This window comes from Corythoichthys intestinalis, chromosome 18, assembly GCF_030265065.1.
Source record: "Corythoichthys intestinalis isolate RoL2023-P3 chromosome 18, ASM3026506v1, whole genome shotgun sequence".
Taxonomy (NCBI): Eukaryota; Metazoa; Chordata; class Actinopteri; order Syngnathiformes; family Syngnathidae; genus Corythoichthys; species Corythoichthys intestinalis.
The window spans coordinates 39,730,357-39,751,977 of NC_080412.1; the positions used below are offsets into that span (position 1 = coordinate 39,730,357).

The following is a 21,621-nucleotide window of genomic DNA, read 5'->3' on the forward strand; positions in this document are numbered from 1 at the left end:
ACAGCATCTCAATGAGGTTCAAGTCTGGACTTTGACTTGGCCATTTTGTTCTTCTGAAACTACTCTGAAGTTGATTTACTTCTTTGTTTTGAATCATTGTCTTGTTGCAGCTTCCATTACCTTTTTGGCTTCAACTGTGTGACAGACTGCCTCAAGTTTTCCTTCAAAACATCCTGATAAACATTTGAATTCATTCTTCCATCAATGATTGCAAGTTTTCCAGGCCCTGAAATAGCATAACAGCCCCAAATCATGATGCTCCCTCCACCATGCTTCACAGTGGGGATGAGGTGTTGACGTTGGTGAGCTGTTCCGTTTTCCTCCACACATGACGTTGTGTGTTACTCCCAAACAATTCAACTTTGGTTTCATCGGTCCACAAAATATTTCCCAAAACCTCTGTGGAGTGTCAAAGTGCCTTTTTGCAAACATTAAAATTGCGACAATGTTTTTTTAGACAGCAATGGCTTCCTCCGTGGAGTCCTCCCATGAACACCATTCTTGGACATTGTTTTACATATAGCTAATGTGTGCATATACGTATTGGACTGTGCCAGTGATTTCTGTACACACGATAGGGTTCCTCTTCACCTCCCTGAGTATTCTGCGCTGAACTCTTGGCGTCATCTTTGGTGGACGGACACTCCTTGGGAGAGAAGCAACAGTGCCAAACTCTCTCCATTTGTAGACAACTTCTCTGACTGTCGATTGATGAACATCCAGACTTTTAGAGATGGTTTTGTATTCTTTCCCAGCTTTATATGAATCAACAATCCTTGATCGCAGGTCATCAGACAGCTCTTTTGACCGAGCCATAATGCACATTAGACAGTGCTTCTCATCAAGACAATTTTTACCAGGTGTGTGTTTTATAGTGGGCAGGGCAGCTTTAAACCACTCATCAGTGATTGGGCACACACCTGACTTAAATTGTTTGGTAAACATTGGTTTCAATTGCTCTTTAAGTCTCCTTAGGGGGAAGGTTGACTTACTTATTTTCCCCGCTTCTGTCATTGTTTGCATGCTATCCTTATTAAAAGCCAAAAACCTATAAGTGTTTGGGTGTATTTAGTTAAAGCAGACACTGTTTTTTCATCTGTGTGATTTTGACAAAAATCAGATCACATTTGATGTTGAATTTATGCAGAAATGTGCGAAATTCCGAAAGGTTCAGATAGTTTTTCATACCACGATAGGTTGCTTGAATGTTGCTGGGGGCAATTTTAGCATCCTGAAAATTTGGTTGTGTTATGTCCCTTCCGTCCCTATGCAAACCTACGCCCTTGTGTAACCCACATAACCCACAAAACATTTGTAAGTGTTCGTCTAAAGCTTCCATCTGATGATGTACTCGCAGCATCACATTACACCGCAACATCAGATGTGGTGCACTGTCAGTGTGTTTTTTAAATACATTCGCTTACCGAAGTAGGTACACACTAGGTGTGAGACAAAATATCGAAATGGTGATATACCGTGATACTTTGTATCCCAAAAAGTTATCGATATGCTCCTGCCAAGAATCGAGATATCGTTTTGAAAAGGTGCCAATGTCAATGAACCCACAAGTTGCTACCAAAATCTCCCACCATAATAGTGTCTAGGTTAACTCTAAGGCTGCATGGGCGGTGCTCGACTCCCAATCCATTTAGACTGGGAATGTTCGTTCATTCGAAACCAGATAGGGCTGTCAAACGATTAAAAATTTTAATCGAGTTAATCACAGCTTAAAAATTAATTAATCGCAATTCAAACCATCTCTAAAATAGGCCATATTTTTCTGTAAATTATTGTTGGAATGGAAAGACAAGACACAAGACAGATATATGCATTCAACATACTGTATATAAGTACTGTATTTGTTTATTATAACAATAAATCAACAAGATGGCATTAACATCAACATTCTGTTAAAGCGATCCATGGATAGCAAGACTTGTAGTTCTTAAAAGATAAATGTTAGTACAAGTTATAAAAATTTTATATTAAAACCCCTCTTAATGTTTTCATTTTAATAACATTTGCAAAATTTTCAATCAAAAAATAAACTAGTAGCTCGCTATTGATGATGTCAATAATCACAGAACGCTCATGGTGCTGAAACCCATAAAATCAGTCGCACCAACGTGCCAGCAGAGGGCGACAAAGCACCAAAAAACACAATCAGAACATTGTATCATAACATTGTTTATTTGTATGTTTAAGTGCACGTTAAGGCCTTTTCTGCCAAATAGCATGTATTTAGTTTTTCCCGAGATTTAGGGATAATTGATTTGCGTCGAACCATTCTTGCAATTTTGCTCGTTCTGCGTTTATTTGCTTAGAGAGACTTTTCAGGTCCTTTCCTGAACAAAAGATGTTGCTGTCGTCTGCAAAAAGTACAATTTTTAGTTGTTCAGATGCTTTGTATAAGTCTTTTATGTATAGGATGAATAGTTTCGGTCCCAGGACGGAGCCTTGGGGCACGCCGCATGTGACTTGACGTCTAGTTGATTTGCACCCATCAATTGTTACATATTGCGACCGGTTATCCAGGTAGCTACGTACCCAATTTAGAACGACGCCTCGAATTCCAAGTATGTCTGGTTTATCCAGTAGGATATCGTGGTGGCCCAAAATTACCTCATTGCCTGGCATAGGCTGCCACTACTGGCCATAGACGTTCAATCCGTTTGAAGTGGGAGGGATGGCAGCGAATGAACGAACGTTCATTCGCTGCCACCCTCCCAGTTCAAATGGATTGGACGTCTACTAATGATAAACTCATTCCAATTCACAGCAGAAGCTTGTTTTTCTGTTTATTAGTTGTTTGTAGAATATCCAAGAATGATTTTCTGACCAATGTATCGATAATCCTTGTATCGCCATATCGTCAGATCATCGTTATCGTGAGCTTTGTATCGCAAATCGTATCGTATTGTACACACTATTTAATCAGTGTCCGACCTTTCTCACAGTTTGCCCTTCAAAACCTCAAATTTCTTAGCAGAAAACCCAAGGTTTTCAGCTACATGTCGTTGCTGGTGACATGGGCGTGGCCGGAAGCTGCCATTGTTCTAATCGCTAATAAGTACAAAAGCTTTATTTTGACCTTTTGCTCTCTCTTCAGTTTAAATCCCCGTGAAGAGGATTCACGGATGTTATTTTGCGGGTTCAAGTCTGCTGACTGATTGTGCGCCGCGGTGTCTCTCGGCACCATTAGTGGAGTGTAATAGAGTATGAATCACACTCTCTTGTAAGTGTCCGGATTAAGCACGTGTGGGATTTACACTTCTTCCATTATCCCCGTCTCTCTGCCCACTGGCTCACTTTTCTTGTTCGCGCGTACGTCTGAGCGGCCGCATACATGAGCGAATTTCCGACCGCTTCCGTCAGAGCCGCCGTAAAAAAGCATCAAATTCAACAGTTGATGCGCTCTGCGGGTTATTCCATATCACACTGGGGGGGTTGAGCTCAGGGGTGTATTCTGTGGCATTTTCAATGCAGAGCTGTGCCAGATTGGAAATGGAAAAAGCACCCGAGGACTCGCCTATTATCAGTAGAGCTACTACTGAGACCCCGCAATTGCATTGCGGTATTTTTTTGGGGGGTGGGTTGCCTCATGTGTGTTTGTGTGTGCTTGGCGAGGGGGGGGGGGTGATGTGTCTTGCCCGACATGGCGTTTCACATGCACACGCTGATGGGCGCGCTGAGATGCTGAGTGTTTCCAAAGTGCCGCTGGCAGTGTAAGAAGATGTCTGAGCTGCAAACGGCTGTGAGCACAGTTGCTTGCAGATTAATGTTGCTTCTGCCTGCTGGGAGGAAGACGAGGATTAGGAGCAGGCATACTTTTGCTCAAATACTCAACCCCGCTGTGGCTTTTTGTATATAGTTTTCTTAGTTACTATATTTTTTTTCCCCTGTGACAACAAGCGTGACACTCTCATTATATTTGTATTTTCATCGTGATTTTAGGACTTCTGATAGCATCGGTGACTATCATATTTTCATAAAGATACACCGGAAGCAACTGTCTTTAGAAGACTTCATCAGAAATATAAATCCATTTTTTACAGACTTTTTTTTTTAGCAGACTTAATAGCACTCAATGTCTGCTTCCTGACAAGGCGCTACGGTAAATGGCAAAGTAAAAATGAACTAAATAGTGAACTGTGCAAAGTAAAAATGAACTAACAGTGAACTTTGATTACCGTAATTTCTGGACTATGAGGCGCACCTGACTATAAGCCGCCAGCCACCAAATTTGACATGAAAACGGCAATTGTTCATAGATAAGCCGCACTGGACTATAAGCCGCAGTTGTCCTCATTTTATTATGGGATATTTCCACCAAAAGATATTAACTGTTAACACTTCATTTGACAAAGGCATTATAAGACTGTCATGAAACCAAATGAACCACCATGAAGCTTTGAACCAATTGGCTGCAATGCCTTATTGTTTAAAAAAATCTTCATTTGGCCATCACTGCTCCCTTGGGGGAGACAGTCAACCTGTGCTGCCACCTGCTGTCAACACTGTTGTCATCCAACATTCCTCCTAGCATGCATTGCGGCACTACAGATGTAAATAACAATCAAAATTCATGTTCTGTGCTAATTATTTCTTCAGTTACTGTTCCAGTTGTTTCATTAATTGCTAGCTATTGTATTTAATAACATTTTTTGGGATAGTGGTGCCATAATACTGTTATAAATATTACATGACACTGTCATAAGCATTATTGAATGCTTATAATAGATGTCGGTTAGTGTCATCCAGCAAATTATCTCACTTTTGAATGGACGTAAAAGATCTGAGCTAGACATAAATGGAGTTAGTGACATATTATGCCACATGACACATATTGACATCCGTCATAAGCATTCAGTAATGCCCATGATAGTGTCATGTCATAATTATGACGTTGTCATGACAGTCTTATGATCCCGCTCTCAAAAAAAGTTTTACCTATAAACCCAAATAAATCATCAAATAAGCCGCACTGGACTATAAGCCGCAGGATTCAAAATGAGGGAGAAAAGTAGCGGCTTTATAGTCCGAAAATTAGGGTATTCAATATTTGGCAGAAAACACTCAGGTGACTTGAAGTTCCGCTCTGAGACTTCTAATTTGGCCAAATTTCAAACTTGTCTGATATGCATGTGTGATACATCATTGGAAGGCTTAAAATCTCAATTTTATGGGGGAAGAAAAATTTTGAGCAGGAGGGCATTTAAAAAAATTTCTTTAAACAGCAAAACCCTATCTGGAGGCGTGAAAATTACAAATGCCGTGACTTTAACGAGATATTATTGGTGCTTACTAAAGACGTCCCGATCGATCGGCATCTCGATCGTGTCATTTTCAAAGTATCGGAATCAGCAAAAAAATATCGGACATGCCTTTTTTTAATATATATATATATATATATATATATATATTTTTTTTTTTTTAATTTAAATCGTTTTCTAATTGTGTTTATCTTTACAGACAAAATGTCTTTCACTCATCCAGAGTAGTTTTGGCTTAAAGTAGGGCTGTCCAATTTATTGCGTTAACAGCGGTAATTAATTTTTTTTAAGTTATCACGTTAAATAATTAACGCATGCACTGCACGACCCACTCACGCATTGTTGCGTTCAATCTGTAAAGACACCGTTTTACCTATAGATAGCGCTAAAAGGCAGCGTATAATGAGTAGAGAGAATTTTGACAGCCTTTAAGCCATTTTTTATGTGGCTAAACCCTTACAATACCTCTCTCAGCAATTAAAAATAACGTGGGAGGCAATGTGGGGAAGAAAGATAGTATTTGATCATTTTCTTAACACCCTATGTTCTTTCCCAACGCAGAAAAGATATATCAATTGGTGCCCCTACACACAGTCATGGTTGCACTTCCCATCATGCATTTGGGCAGAAGTTAAATGGCTGCAGTATTATTTAATGAAAGCTCAACAAATACACTAGATGGCAAAATTTAGCTTTGTGAAAGTGCACTCCTTCATCGCATTCAAGTTCAAAGACAGATTTATATCCAAGTTAAAAATAGCCCTGTGAGAAGTTCATATTATTCAAAAATTTCATATTAATTGTAGTAATACTAAATAATAATAAAATAATAATAATAATAATACATTTTAAATCCATAAACAGTAATAAAAAAAAATCGAAGTTAAGACATTAATATAATCTAATAAATTTTTAAACTATAAATTTTTTGACCCAGACTCTTTTTTTTTTTTTTTTTTTTTTTTTTTGACCCTGCCTCTTGTAAGAATCGGACCGGAATCGGAACCGGAATCGTTCAATTTCAAACGATGCCCAACCCTAATCCTATTCTCCTCACTATCTACTCGCGGGGGCCTGCGCTTGTCAGTGACGTTCCTTATTCTCGCTATATGATTATAAATTTTTAACATTTGTTAATAATACGCTCTGTTTGTAGTATCATCCATCGCTTTTCCTTTTTAAATGGGCACTTTTAAGGGAACGCAAGAAGTAACAACGGGAACATTTTTAAACAGGCACTTCACGGGAGAGCATTTCGACTCTTCGGCCAATCATATAGCGAGAGCGAGTGGATAGTGAGGGAAAGAGGATAGTAAACCTATTCATGTATGTTTGTAGCAACTAGCAACTGGGCGCTGTTTGTAGCGCCTGACGGCCGCAGTCAGGTATTGTGGTTTTGTTTTTACCTAGCGGCATTAGCTGCACATGATATTTACTCTCGGTCCGTTCCTCATTGCGTCCCGAAGACCGCGCTGACTGTGTTTTATTTCCGCTTTACCTGGTATAATTCAATAATCGGAATTTGGATGTTTGTGAATCGTTCTCGAATCTTTTTGCACGCCTCTAGTCACACCCCTATTTTACACATTCGCTGACAGCCATTTTCAAAGCAAAATTCCCCAAATTACAGTTCTTGTGCCTCATGAACACCAAGAGCCTATGAAAAACAGCTAACCGTTTTCTTTTCACAATCCTGCTAACTAACAAACATTCAGAAAAACAGTTTTTTTAAAAAAAAGCACTCTAAGGATGCTTTTTTTTTTCTTCAAACGAAGCAACAAGGTAATCAGCGGGAATCACATTCTGGGAAAATAGAGATTAGAAGTCGACAATTTAAAGTGACCTTGAACTCAAAGAATTGCAGTTGGGTTTTATTTAACAAATCTACTTCAGTGCACAAAGATTGTCACATCGTTCTTCCATGAAAGCTATATTTTGCTTTCTCGCTACGGACGCCTCCACGAATCCTGTGAGCTTTCGCGGTCGCCGCCGCCGTGGCTTTTAATGTCACAGCTGACGTTCGTTCACCTCCAAGACACTCAGACGGATGCAAGAGACTCCTCTTGTCACTCGTCCTTGCTGAACGCTCCGACGACTGCAAAGGGTTGTTTGAATTTCAAATAAGTCATTGGCACAAAAGTAGGCACTTTGTCCTCCCCATCACGACACCACTGAGGGACTTAATCTGCGCCTCGGCAGCAAGAGACAGATGAGCGCTGGGCAAGAGGGATTCTCTCTTTTATACCACTCAAAAGAGGCCAATATCCTTTTACAAATTGCCCTTTTGGTTTCGTGAAACTCAGGACTTGATAATAGCTTAAGTTCGTGGAAGGCGACATTTTTGTATGATCTATAATTACAATATCTTCATTGCTCCATAGCATAGAAAACCAAGGCATAATTACTTTTCCAGGAACTATTTGCAAGTATTGTGTAGGAGTGAGTCCTGAACATTAAGACTCTACTGTATATTTAGTATGTCATTTATGCTCACATTTCTTTCATTTGGAAAATGTTTAATTGCTTTTTTTCAATTTGAAGTGCCTGCCCCCTTGATACACTGCTTGTAATTTGGATTGACCAGCCTTCAAAGCAATGTTAAATTACCTTTGTGTTGATAATTAATAGAGCGGAACTTACTCAGACAAGCACTTGCTGGACACTTAAATGTACTCTGCTAACAATAGTTTAATTCTTCAAAACTCTATTCACTTTTTTGTCAGTACCGTGTTTTTCGGGCTATACGTCGCACCTGAGTATAAGTCGCACCAGCCAAAAAATGCGCAATGAAAAGGAAAAAAACATATACAGTGGGGCAAAAAAGTATTTAGTCAGCCACCAATTGCACCAGTTCTCCCACTTAAAAAGATGATAGAGGCCTGTAATTTTCTTCATCGGTGTACCTCAACGATGAGAGACAGAATGAGAGAAAAAAAAATCCAGAATATCTTTTTGTCTGATTTTTAAAGAATTTATTTGCAAATTATGATGGAAAATAAGTATTTGGTCAAGAACACGTCAACGCGGGCAGGCGCTGCCCCCTAGCGGCCGGAGGGATCCCCTTCAAATCGGTCCCGTGAAAAATCATAAAAAACGGACATTTGCATGAATTTATGAAACCTGGCCGGACGCTCTGGAGAGCACGTAATAAGAGGACTTGTCCAGGCAAAGGAGGACGTTTGGTCACCCTACTAATGTTTATCAGATAGTTTCTGGTGCGCACCAGATTGCCTAAATATATTTTATATCTGTCAATCTCCCTTTAGTGGCTCCATAGTTTTCAAAGCCAATTATAAAGTAAAAAATTAGGGCTGTCAAACGATTAAAATTTTTAATCGAGCTAATCACAGCTTAAAAATTAATTAATTGTAATTAATGGCAATTCAAACCATCTATAAAATATGCCATTTTTCTGTAAATTATTGTTGGAATGGAAAGATAAGACACAAGACGGATATATACATTCAACATACTGTATATAAGTACTGTATTTGTTTATTATAACAATAAATCAACAAGATGGCATTAACATTATTACAGTAACATTCTGTTAAAGCGATTCATGGATAGAAAGACGTGTAGTTCTTAAAAGATAAGTTTCAGTATAAGTTATAGAAATTTTATATTAAAACCCCTCTTAATGTTTTCGTTTTAATAACATTTGCAAAATTTTCAATCAAAAAATGTACTAGTAGCTCGCCATTGTTGATGTCAATAATTACAGAATGCTCATGGTGCTGAAACCCATAAAATGAGCCGCACCAAAGTGCCAGCAGAGGGTGACAAAACACTAAAAAACACAAGTAACAAATGGACATGACATTGTGCTGTCACTTTAATCTGTTCAAGCGGGGCATGTGCGTTAAATACGTCAAATATTTTAACTAGGGCTGTCAAACGATTAAAAATTTTTAATCGAGTTAATTACAGCTTTAAAAATTAATTAATCGTAATTAATCGCAATTCAAACCATCTATAAAATATGCCATATTTTTCTGTAAATGATTGTTGGAATGGAAAGATAAGACACAAGACGGATATACACTCACTGGCCACTTTATTAGGTACACCATGCTAGTAACAGGTTGGACCTCCTTTTGCCTTCAGAACTGCCTCAATTCTTCGTGGCATAGATTCAACAAGGTGCTGGAAGCGTTCCTCAGAGAGTTTGGTCCATATTGACATGATGGCATCACACAGTCGGTGCAGATTTGTTGGCTGCACATCCATGATGCGAATCTCCCGTTCCACCAAATCCCAAAGATGCTCTATTGGATTGAGATCTGGTGACTGTGGAGGCCATTTGAGTCCAGTGAACTCAGTGTCATGTTCAAGAAACCAGTCTGAGATGATTCCAGCTTTATGACATGGCGCATTATCCTGCTGAAAGTAGCCATCAGAAGTTGGGTACATTGTGGTCATAAAGGGATGGACATGGTCAGCAACAATACTCAGGTAGGCTGTGGCGGTGCTCAATTGGTACCAAGGGGCCCAAAGAGTGCCAAGAAAATATTCCCCACACCATTACATAACCACCACCAGCCTGAACCATTGATACAAGGCAGGATGGATCCATGCTTTCATGTTGTTGACGCCAAATTCTGACACTACCATCCGAATGTCGCAGCAGAAATCGAGACTCATCAGACCAGGCAACGTTTTTCCAATCTTCTATTGTCCAATTTAGATGAGCTTGTGCAAAATGTAGCCTCAGTTTCCCGTTCATAGCTGAAAGGAGTGGCACCCGGCGTGGTCTTCTGCTGCTGTAGCCCATCTGCCTCAAAGTTCGACGTACTGTGCGTTCAGAGATGCTCTTATGCCTATCTTGGTTGTAACGGGTGGTTATTTGAGTCACTGTTGCCTTTCTATCAGCTTGAACCAGTCTGGCCATTTTCCTCTGACCTCTAGCATCAACAAGATCAGCAGTTTCTGAAATACTCAGACCAGCCCTGCCAACCATGCCAAGTTCAAAGTCACTCAAATCACCTTTCTTCCCGGTACTGCTGCTTGGTTTGAACTGCAGGAGATTGTCTTAAACTATGTCTACATGCCTAAATGCACTGAGTTGCCGCCGTGTGATTGGCTGATTAGAAATTAAGTGTTAACGAACAGTTGGACAGGTGTACCTAATAAAGTGGCCGGTGAGTGTATATATTCAACATATAGTCCATAAGTACTGTATTTGTTTATTATGACAATAAATCAACAAGATGACATTAACAATATTAACATTCTGTTAAAACGATCCATGGATAGAAAGACTTGTAGTTCTTAAAAGATAAATGTTAGTACAAGTTATAGAAATTTTATATTAAAACCCCTCTTAATGTTTTCGTTTTAATAACATATGCAAAATTTTCAATCAAAAAATAAACTAGTAGCTCACCATCAATGATTACACAATGCTCATGGGTGCTGAAACCCATAAAATCAGTCGCACCCAAGCGCCAGCAGAGGGTGACAAAAAAACACAAGTAACAAGTGGACATGACACTGTGCTGTCATTTTAATCTGTTTGAGCGGGGCATGTGCGTTAATTGCGTCAAATATTTTAACGTGATTAATTAAAAAAATTAATTACCGCCCGTTAGCACGATAACTTTGACAGCCCTATAAAAAAATATGTTTTTCCTTTTAATAAGTCAAAACGATTGCAAAGGTTTCCCTCAAAACTCAATCTTGAAGGGAAAGGAAAACTTTTTGAAGCATGCTTTCATATTGGTCCAAATATTGTTGAGGTGTTTACTCTGATTGGAAAAAAAAACTAGCCTGTAAATCGTAAATCTCTTAAGATCTTTTACAAGTCCCCTTTCTTCAAGACAAGGGTCATAAAACATGAGGAGAATAGGAAAAATATGAAAAGGGTAAGGGGATGTGGGCCTCTGTGGGATAAAGGCAAGGAATTAAGGAGGCATTTTATGAGAGCTTTCAGACACAGTTATAACCTGTGAAAGACAGGCAAACTTTTTCTTTGACCTTCAACAACCTGCCACCGTCTTCTCGTTCTGTCACCCCGTCTGCACATCTTTATACAGAATTGTATAATCTGCAGCTTTTCTCACACAAAAGCTTTTTTTTCCTTCCGGCGTGTTTTCGTATCGCAATTAAAAAAAGGCTCTGCTTCTCTTTAGTTTCTTGAGCGATGCAAAGTGAAAAGGAGTTTGAGATCCAACTACTTATGGTTTGCAAGGTGAAAATAATAATACCTGAGGGCAAAAAATATATAATTAGCTTGTACCTTTAGACCCAGACATTATTATTTTCTTGTGGGAGAACTTTCAGAAGCATGTTAGACACTTCAGTCTTTGTTTTCTACAAAATTTAAATGCACCTTAAATCACAATGTGCTCATATAAAAATGATATTGTAAGTAGAATATTATAATACACTATTACACATCTTTTAAAAGAATGCCAACACTCAAAATGATTTAAATTACCGTAATTTTCAGACTATAAGCCTCTACTTTTTTCCTTCATTTTGAACCCTATGGTTTATAATCCAGTGTGGCCTATTTGTTGATTTATTTTGATTAATAGGTAAAACTTTATTTTACAGTGGCGTCATAATACTGTCATAAGAAGCTTCATTTGACATCACTGCTCCCTTGGGGGGGGGGGGGGGGGGGCAGTCAACCTCTGCTGGCACCTGCAGTCAACGCTGTTAGTGTCCAACATGCCTCTTAGCATGCATTACAGCGCTACAGATGTAAATAACAATAAAAATTCATGTTATATGCTAATTATTTCTTCAGTTACCGTTCCACTTTATTTTGACAATGGTGCCATAAGAATGTCATAAGACCGTCATAATTATGACATGACACTATCATGGGCATTACTGAATGCTTATGACAGATGTCATTAAGTGTCAGTGACATAATTTGCCGCCTAACTCCATTTTTGTCCAACTAGGATGTTTTACACCTATTCAAAAGTGAAATAATTTGCCGCATAACACTGAATAGCATCTGTTATAAGCATTTATTAATGCTCATGACAGTGCCATGTCATAATTATGATTGTCTAATGACAGTATAATGGCACCACTATCAAATAGTGTTACCAAATACCATAACTAGCAATTAATGAAACAACTGGAACAGTAACTGAAAAAATAAGTAGCACAGAACATGAATTTTGATTATTATTTACATCTGTAGCGCTGCAATGCATGCTAGGAGGCATGTTGGACAACAACAGGGTTGACAGCAGGTGGCAGCAGAGGTTGATTCTCTGCCACAAGGGAGCAGTGATGGCCAAATGAAGCTTCTTGAAGCAATGAAGCTTTGCAGTCAATTGTATAGTCAATTTTATAGTCAATTGTATATAGTCCACTGTGCCTTATTTATGAACAAATGCCGTTTTCGTGTCAAATTTGATGGGTGGCGGCTTATCGTCTGGTGCACCTTTTAGTGTGAAAATTACAGTAATGCTTCAATATCTTTTTTTGTGTATTGATTTATTTGCCTGTCATGTTCAGTTGCTTAGACACAGAGAACAGGAATCTGAGTGTCTTTTTGGTCTGAACAGTTTTAATGTATCACTTGGGAGTTTGACATACAGGTAGTCCGAACATTACGACAGTCTTGTCCGCCATTTTGTCTCCAGTCGTTTTTTTTTTTTTTTTTTATATTCGCGTAAACAGTACCTTATTGTACCTCATAGTACCGTATTGGCCCAAATATAAGACAGCGTTTTTCGCATTGAAATAAGATTGAAAAACAGGGGCTCGTCTTATATTCGCGGTCTAGACATTATACCCATTCACGACGCTAGATGGCGCCAGATATCATTGAAGTGATGGTCTGTCATGAGAGATCTCAGCTACTCTCCCCATTCACAACGCTAGATGGAGCCAGATATCATTGAAGCGATGTTCTGTCATGACAGATCTCGGCAACTCTCAATTTTAACCAGTTTGCATTATTTTGTTGCAATGTTTTTCCTTATTCAGATTTGTTTCAGACTATAGTTACAGTTATGATTCACTTTGATGGTTAATGCAGTTATTGCAATTTTGTTGTTTTATCATAATAGACTGGTTTATTTACATTTCAAATACAAGAAGCCATTCATTTACGAATGTGATTGCACTTAAGTTTACATATTTAAATTTTCAGATATTAAGATTTGAATGAGGCAAAATAACATGCTTTTTCTCTCAAACATATTGTTCTAATCATTTGTTTCGGATGTCCTGTAATTATTTTCTGTATAAAAATTAATTTAGTGTTCAAAAAGTCTTTTTTCAAACTTGAGTTTTGAAAAAAAAGGGTCGTTTTATAATCAGGGCCGTCTTATTCGGGCCAATACGGTCTCTTATTTTTTACTTTATTTTATTAATATGATTGTATAACCTTTGGTAAAATATGCATTTGATTAAATTGTTGACTTTGTTTTGTGATGCATGCCTTTATTTTGGCGCAGGAAGTGTAGAGCAGGTAGTACTTCCGTAAGTAAGAGCGCATGTGCACACGAAGAAGTCGCGTAGCCGAGTGAGAGACAGGGTAAGATTACATCTTAGCCCACTGTCTAGCTAGGATTTAGCTCCAGCGTCTTGGTAAGGACAGTACGATGACATATAGTACATGTTTTTGGATAGTTATTTTGAGATTTAGGGTTTATTTAAGGGTACTTAAAGGGTTAATTCCGATTTACTCTGAAATTCGGGTTACCTCGCCAGATTAGGAACGGAACTCGTGCATAACCCGGGGACTACCTGTACCTGTAAAATGTTTGGCATAGGTGCCGGATTTTCAAAACTGAACACACATGACCAGGTACTGATCCGACACCAAGTGGTTGCCAATCTAGGCGGTAGATAACTAACAATGTATAGAGGCTCATTGGCCTAAAGTCTATGAAGACTACGGGTTCAGTTCCTACCAAATGATGGTGTGAAGACACTATGAATGGTTATCTGTTGGCTGTCTCTATATGTGCCCTGCCTGATGAGTGACTCGAAAATGAAGTCTGCCTTTTTGCCTCGAGTCAGCCGAGCTAGTCACTAGTTCACCGTGTTCCTAATGAGGACAAGCCGTACAGTATAGAAAATGGAGGGATGGGAGCATGAACGATTTGGATTTTTTTTTAGCCTGTTTGGTATGAATGTGAGAGACGTGCTTATGGCAAATAGAATTATTTTTTTAGCAACAATGTTTTTTAAAAGTGCAGATGCTGATGGTCCAAATCTATCTACAGTGCTATAAAAAAATTATCTGAACCTTCTGGAATTTCTCACATTTCTGCATAAAATAACCATTAAATGTGATCTGATCTTTGTCAAAATCACACAGATGAAAAAACAGTGTCTGCTTTAACTAAAACCACTCAAACATTTATAGGTTTTCGTATTTTAACGAGGATAGTATGCAAACAATGACAGAAGGAGGAAAATGAGTAAGTGAACCCTTTGCCTAAGGAGACTTGAAAACAATTTTTACCAAACATTTTAAGTCAGGTGTGTGCCCAATCACTGATGAGTGGTTTAAAGCTGCCCTGCCCACTTTAAAACACACCAGGTAAGAATTGTCTTGATGAGAAGCATTATCTGATCTGTTTGTATAAAGCTGGGAAAGGATACAAAACCATCTCTAAAAGTCTGGATGTTCATCAATCGACAGTCAGAAAAGTTGTCTGCAAATGGAGAGAGTTTGCCACTGTTGCTTCTCTCCCAAGGAGTGGGCGTCCACCAAAGATGATGCCAACAGTTCAGCGCGGAATACTCAGAGATGTAAAAAGGAACCCTAAACTGTATGCTCAAGACTTATAGAAATCACTGGCACAGTCTAATATCTCTGTGCACACATTAACTGTACGTAAAACAATGGCCGAGAATGATGTTTATGGGAGGACTCCACGGAGGAAGCCACTGCTGTCTAAAAAAAAACATTGTTGGTCATTCAATGTTCGCAAAAAGCACTTGGACACTCCACAGAAGTTTTGGCAAAATATTTTGTGTACTGATGAAACCAAAGTTGAATTGTTTGGGAGTAGCACACAACATCACGTGTGGAGGAAAAATGGAACAGCTCACCAACATCAACACCTCATCACCACCATGAAGCATGGTGGAGGGAGCATCATGATTTGGGGGGTGTTGCTGCTTCAGGGCCTGGACAACTTGCAACCTTTAATAAGGGGGAATGAATTAAAAAGCTTATCAGGATGTTTTGCAGGAAAACCTGATGCCATCTATCATACAGTTGAAGGTAAAAAGAAGATGGATCCTGAAACAAGACAATGATCCAAAACACAGAAGTAAATGGTTTCAGAAGAACAAAATACACATTCTGGAGTGGCCAAGTCCAGACTTGAACCCCATTGAGATGCTGTGGCATGACCTAAAGACAGCGATTCATGCCAGGCATCCCAGGAATCTGACTGAACTATAGCAGTTTTGTCAAGAAGAATGGGCCAAAATTAGTCCTGATCGATGTGCCAGGCTGATCTGCAGCTGCAGGAAGCGTCTGGTTGAAGTTATTGCTGCCAATTCTTCTGTCATTGTTTGCATACGATCCTCATTAAAATACAAAAACTTATAAATGTTTGGGTGGTTTTAGTTAAAGCAGACACTCTTTTTTCATCAGTGTGATTTTGACAACATCACATTTGATGGTGATTTTATGCAGAAATGTGTGAAATTCCAAAAGGTTCAGATACTTTTTCATACCACTGTACCTTTATTATCTTTAGTAGCGGTGTAACAATGCTGTGTATTGAAATACTGATATATTGAGCAGGGGTCGCGTTAACCGAATATTTTCCATTGTTGACCGTTTTTTTAAAACAGTGACGGAAAAAATTGAAGTCCATCTGTCATTTTGACAGGTTGCAATTCACACCCCAGACCACAGGGTGGCGAGTGAGCATATTAATTAGCTATTTTCTCTGGATGCATGATGTCGTTGGCCTTACTCTGAAAAATGTCAAGGCAACAGAGTGTCCGAAGTTTCTTCAAAAAGCCCCAAAAAGACGATGGTGTTGATTAAAGAGGTGAAAAAAGAGGGACTGCACAAGCGAGCACGCAATTCAAGTCCATGCGCACCAGGAGGAAGGTGTGAGACTGCGTTCAGGCCACAGCAGGTGAACTGTTAATTTCATTGTTCCATATGTAGCCTACCTACTGGGGCCCCAGTCAGCTGTTTTTGTCACTGCGGAGAAAAAGTTACATATTCATCTGCTTGATGTGTGATGGCACGGTGTGGATTCTCTGTTAAGCTTGTTCGGACAGAATATTAATTAAAAATGAATGAAAACTAAATACTATTGAATATGTCATTATTATCATTTTAAAATTTAAGTGACGGGTAAAAATAGATTACGACTGGATTTTTATGACACTGTCAGTCAAAATGACAGACAACGAAAAAGTCTAGCGCAACCTCTGAAATTGAGATACTGATGATATATCGAACTTATCAATATACCAAGCGGTTGCTACCAAAATCTTCCACTACAACGGTGTCTGTGTTAGCTCATTGGTTGGCATTGGCGGCGCTACACGTCCAATCCCAACTGAAACAGAGCATTCACAGCCAGTCTTCCTGGTTTTGGGTGCATTTATAAGGCACTTCTGTTCATTTTAGGACATTTACAGGTCACTTCCTATTCATTTGGGGACAGTCTTGAGTCCCTTCCTGTTCAGTAACCCAAGTCAAGAGGAAGTGACCTGTAAATCCCCCAAAATCAACAGGAGGTGACTCAGAAATGCCCCCAAATCAATAGCAAGTGACCGAAAAGCAACAAGAAATTGACCTGAAATGCTCCAAAATTAACTCATTGGCTGCCATTGACGGCCATAGACGTCCGTTCCGTTTGAAATGGGAGGGATGGCAGCGAATGAACGAATGTGAACGGACGTCTACTAGTGATAAACACACAAAATTCACAGCAAAAAAAGAAAGTTGCTTATATTCATGTATCAATAATTGTTGAACTTCAAACTGACCTACTTCTATGAACTGTCACTGTAAGAAAACATAATCTCCTCAGGCCGATTACTATACCGACATTGACCAGATTTAACATTGCTAAAACGTCACCTTGCCTCAGAAAAGGCAACATGGGCGGTGAAACGTCAGTGATTGAAAATCTACATTATTCAATAAACATTCTTTTTGCATCACTCTCCCGCCCGCGCCGGCTCTTTCGCATGCATTCCGTCGCCGTCCATGGCCAACAGAGTCAAGTCCCCCTGATGAGTTGTTGACAAGAAAAAGAGAGTCGTCGCTTCCAGACGTCGGCGGGCTGAATGTATATTCAGAAATTTGCACTTTTCTCATTATAAAACTGTGTCAGCTGAATGAGCAAACACCTGCCAGGGTTCTATACGGATACATGCGTTCCCCGGGGAGATGAAGGCAGCGGATGGGATGGCGGGGATGAGAGGAAAGGGCAAGGGGAGGAAAAGGTTGTTGAGCGGATGTGCAAACATGATAGCCTGAAAGTGAGTGAATTTATACTACCAGCTCATTGCTTATGCATGTATGCTCATCCTGTATGGCTAGAGCTATCCTAATATACCATTAGAATGTTCTACCTGGTCATATTTAGGGGTGGGAACCTCTTGGTAGCTCACGATATGATACACGATTCAACCCAGATAGCAAAATATAAGTGGAGCGCACATGGGCCAGATGTACTGCAAATTTCGGCCCAGTTCCGTAAAACGGATCCACCCCAGTGTGAAGGAATCTGACCTTTGAACCAGACTGCTGGAATCCCGCCAGCCGAACCGCCGGACCCACGCTGGCCACCTCCAGCGACCCGTCGAAACCCCGACAACCCTGCCAAAAGGCCAAACTTCGTGCATTCGTCTAAACCCCTTGCAGTGACTTCATTTTGAAAGCTGGGAAAAGGCTTCGAAACACAAGTTGACAATTTATTCTAGGGGTGTCAAACGATTAAAATTTTTAATCGAGTTAATTACAGCTTAAAAATTAATTAATCGTAATTAGGGCTGTCAAATTATCGCGTTAACGGGCGGTAATTATTTTTTTAAATTAATCACGTTAAAATACTTGACGCAATTAACGTATATGCCCCGCTCAGATTAAAATGACAACAGTATAATGTCAGCTTGTTACTTGTTACCTTTTTTTTGTTGTTTGGCGCCCTCTGCTGGCGCTTGGGTCCAAATGATTTTATGGGTTTCGGGAGTGAGCATGGTGTAATGACATCAACAATGGCGAGCTACTAGTTTATTTTTTGACTGAAAATTTTACAAATTTTAATAAAATGAAAACATGAAGAGGGGTTTTATTTAAAAAATTCTATAACTTGTACTAACATTTATCTTTTAAGAACTACAAGTTTTTCTATCCATGGATCGCTTTAAGAGGACTTTAATAATGTTAATGGCATCTCGTTGATTTAATGTTATAATAAACAAATACAGTACTTATGTACCGTATGTTATATGTATTAGGGCTGGGCGATATGGCCTTAAGCACATATCACGATGAATTGAGCAGATTTACCTCGATAACGATAAATGACGATAAATTCACCCAAGCAGACTGTTATATAATTTGAAAATCTGAATCAATGCAAGAAATACATATTAACCGTTTCTTGTTGATTTATTTACCAGCTTTCAATTTAATATATTTAACAATTGTACATGCAGTCTAAACATTAAGTATACAAAAATTTATTGTAAACAATAAGAATTCAAGTATGAACATTTAAAACAGCTTGTATGGCTTGAACAATGTACATTGTCAAAATCAATACGCCTGTGCAAACATGTCATTGTAACACAAATTACTTACAGCTTGAACAGTACACTTCAAAAAGACAACTTACTGTTAATGGCTGCTGTGACATAATTACTCAACACAAGTGTTTACTGCAAGGTTTCAGGTTTTTTTTTCCCAGTGCATTTTTTAATCCACACACACACACATTAAAGCTGCATTGATCTAACGACACAGAATTAAGCACATACAGAAAAATAGCTGGGGCCATTAAACAGTTATATTATAATTTTCACTGTTAGATTGTACTTTATGCTGAATGCTTTACCATCACAAAAGCTATCAGAGAAATCACACACAGACAAGAGATACACAATAACGTGATAAACTAATGCTGCATTCCAGAGAAGTGGGAAGTCGGATTTATCCCACTCGGATGGTACCAGTTCCGATCTCAAAGCGTTCCAAGCAAATGTAAACAACAAAGATGGCTGATCGCGACAAGGTGTTTTTTATTTTGGCCATCCAAAAACATTTTGACCTCCGGGTAACCTGCCTTCCTATAAGCGATCAAATAGTAGAGGAAAAACGACGGCTGCGTTATAGCCCACACTGTAAACTGCCTTTTTTTAGTTACATCCTTTGCTGATCGTCAATATAAAAACATAGCACAACAAAGATAATTCACTGTATGAGAAAAAAATACATGGTGTCTCAAATAAACTTGATTTACTTCATTATTGTGTTATCATTCAATACGTTTTCATGAGCGCCAATTTGTCCAGTGACGTCAGATTGAAACAACTTGGAAGTCGGGGTAGTTATTTTTTCTCCGACTTCGCGACTTGGACCTACCAGTTCGAGTGGCGTTCCAATGATATTTTCCAACTCGGAGGTCGGAAAAGTCCGACATCCCACTTTTTTGGAACGCAGTATAATTGCTGGATGCAGTCAGAGAACAATCTACTCATTAAGCTGTAGATCTCTGCAGTTCATCCAGAGTGATCATGGGCCTCTTGGCTGCATCTCTGATCAGTTTTCTCCTTGTTTGAGAAGAAAGTTTGGAAGGATGGCCGGGTCTTGGTAGATTTGCAGTGGTCTGATGCTCCTTCCATTTCAATATGATGGCTTGCACAGTGCTCCTTGAGATGTTTAAAGCTTGGGAAATCTTTTTGTATCCAAATCCGGCTTTAAACTTCTCCACAACAGTATCTCGGACCTGCCTGGTGTGTTCCTTGGTTTTCATAATGCTCTCTGCACTTTAAACAGAACCCTGAGACTATCACAGAGCAGGTGCATTTATACGGAGACTTGATTACACACAGGTGGATTCTATTTATCATCATCGGTCATTTAGGACAACATTGGATCATTCAGAGATCCTCACTGAACTTCTGGAGTGAGTTTGCTGCACTGAAAGTAAAGGGGCCGAATAATATTGCACGCCCCACTTTTCAGTTTTTTATTTGTTAAAAAAGTTTAAATTATCCAATAAATGTTGTTCCACTTCACGATTGTGTCCCACTTGTTGTTGATTCTTGAGAAAAAAATTAAATTTCATATCTTTATGTTTGAAGCCTGAAATGTAGCGAAAGGTTGCAAGATTCAAGGGGGCCGAATACTTTTGCAAGGCACTGTATTAATGCACCATAACAATACAGCATTGTTTTTTTTCCCACAAAATATTTTAATTAGAACAAGCAACTCCACATTAAAGATGACCCATTTTTTGACTGTAAACAACATATTGTATTTGTTAAAGGGAACCATGGATAGAAGGTCATGTAGTTCTTAAAAGATAGTACGAGTTATACAAAGAAAATGCACATACTGTAAAACTTACATAGACTTTAGTCAAACTCTAAACATTTTAGCAACTCATTTAGTTCAACAAATACACTGGATGGCAATATTTAGTCACAATATACAAACTATGTTGCTGGGAGCCATTATCAGGAGTCTTACTTGTTGTTTTTAATTTAAAACTCGCCATTGACACCTTGTGGTATATTTAAATCACTACCTTACACTAGGGTTGTTCCGATCATGTTTTTTTTGCTCCCGATCGTTTTAGTTTGAGTATCTCCCGATCTCGATATTTCCCAATCCGATTGCTTTTTTTTGCTCCCGATTCAATTCCAATCATTCCCGATAAATTTTCCCGATCATATACATTTTGACAATTCATTAAGAAAAAAATGAATAAAACTCGGACGAATATATACATTCAACATACAGTACATAAGTACTGTATTTGTTATGACAATAAATCCTCAAGATGGCATTTACATTATTAACATTCTTTCTGTGAGAGGGCTCCACGGATAGAAAGACTTGTAATTCTTAAAGGACAAATGTGACTTTGTATGTTGTGACTACATATTGCCATCTAGTGTATTTGTTGAGCTTTCAGTAACTGATACTGTAGCCATGCCCAAATGCATGATGGGAAGTGGAACCATGATTGTGCGTAGTGCTACCAATTGATATATTTTCTCTGCATTGGGAAATAACATAGGGTGTTAAGAAAAAGATCAAGTACTACCTTGCTTCACCACATTGCTTCCCACGATATTTCTAATCGTAGGGAGAGGGATTATAAGGCTTTAGCCAATTGAAAAAAGGCTCCAAAGGCTGCCAAAATTC

The 21,621-nt window shown here is 38.9% G+C and overlaps 1 protein-coding gene across 3 annotated transcripts in view; it reads left to right on the top strand.

Moving 5' to 3' along the window:
* Window positions 1-21,621, top strand: part of cadm2a (cell adhesion molecule 2a) — a 534,075-nt gene that overhangs the window by 370,870 nt on the left and 141,584 nt on the right. The window lies entirely within an intron of this gene.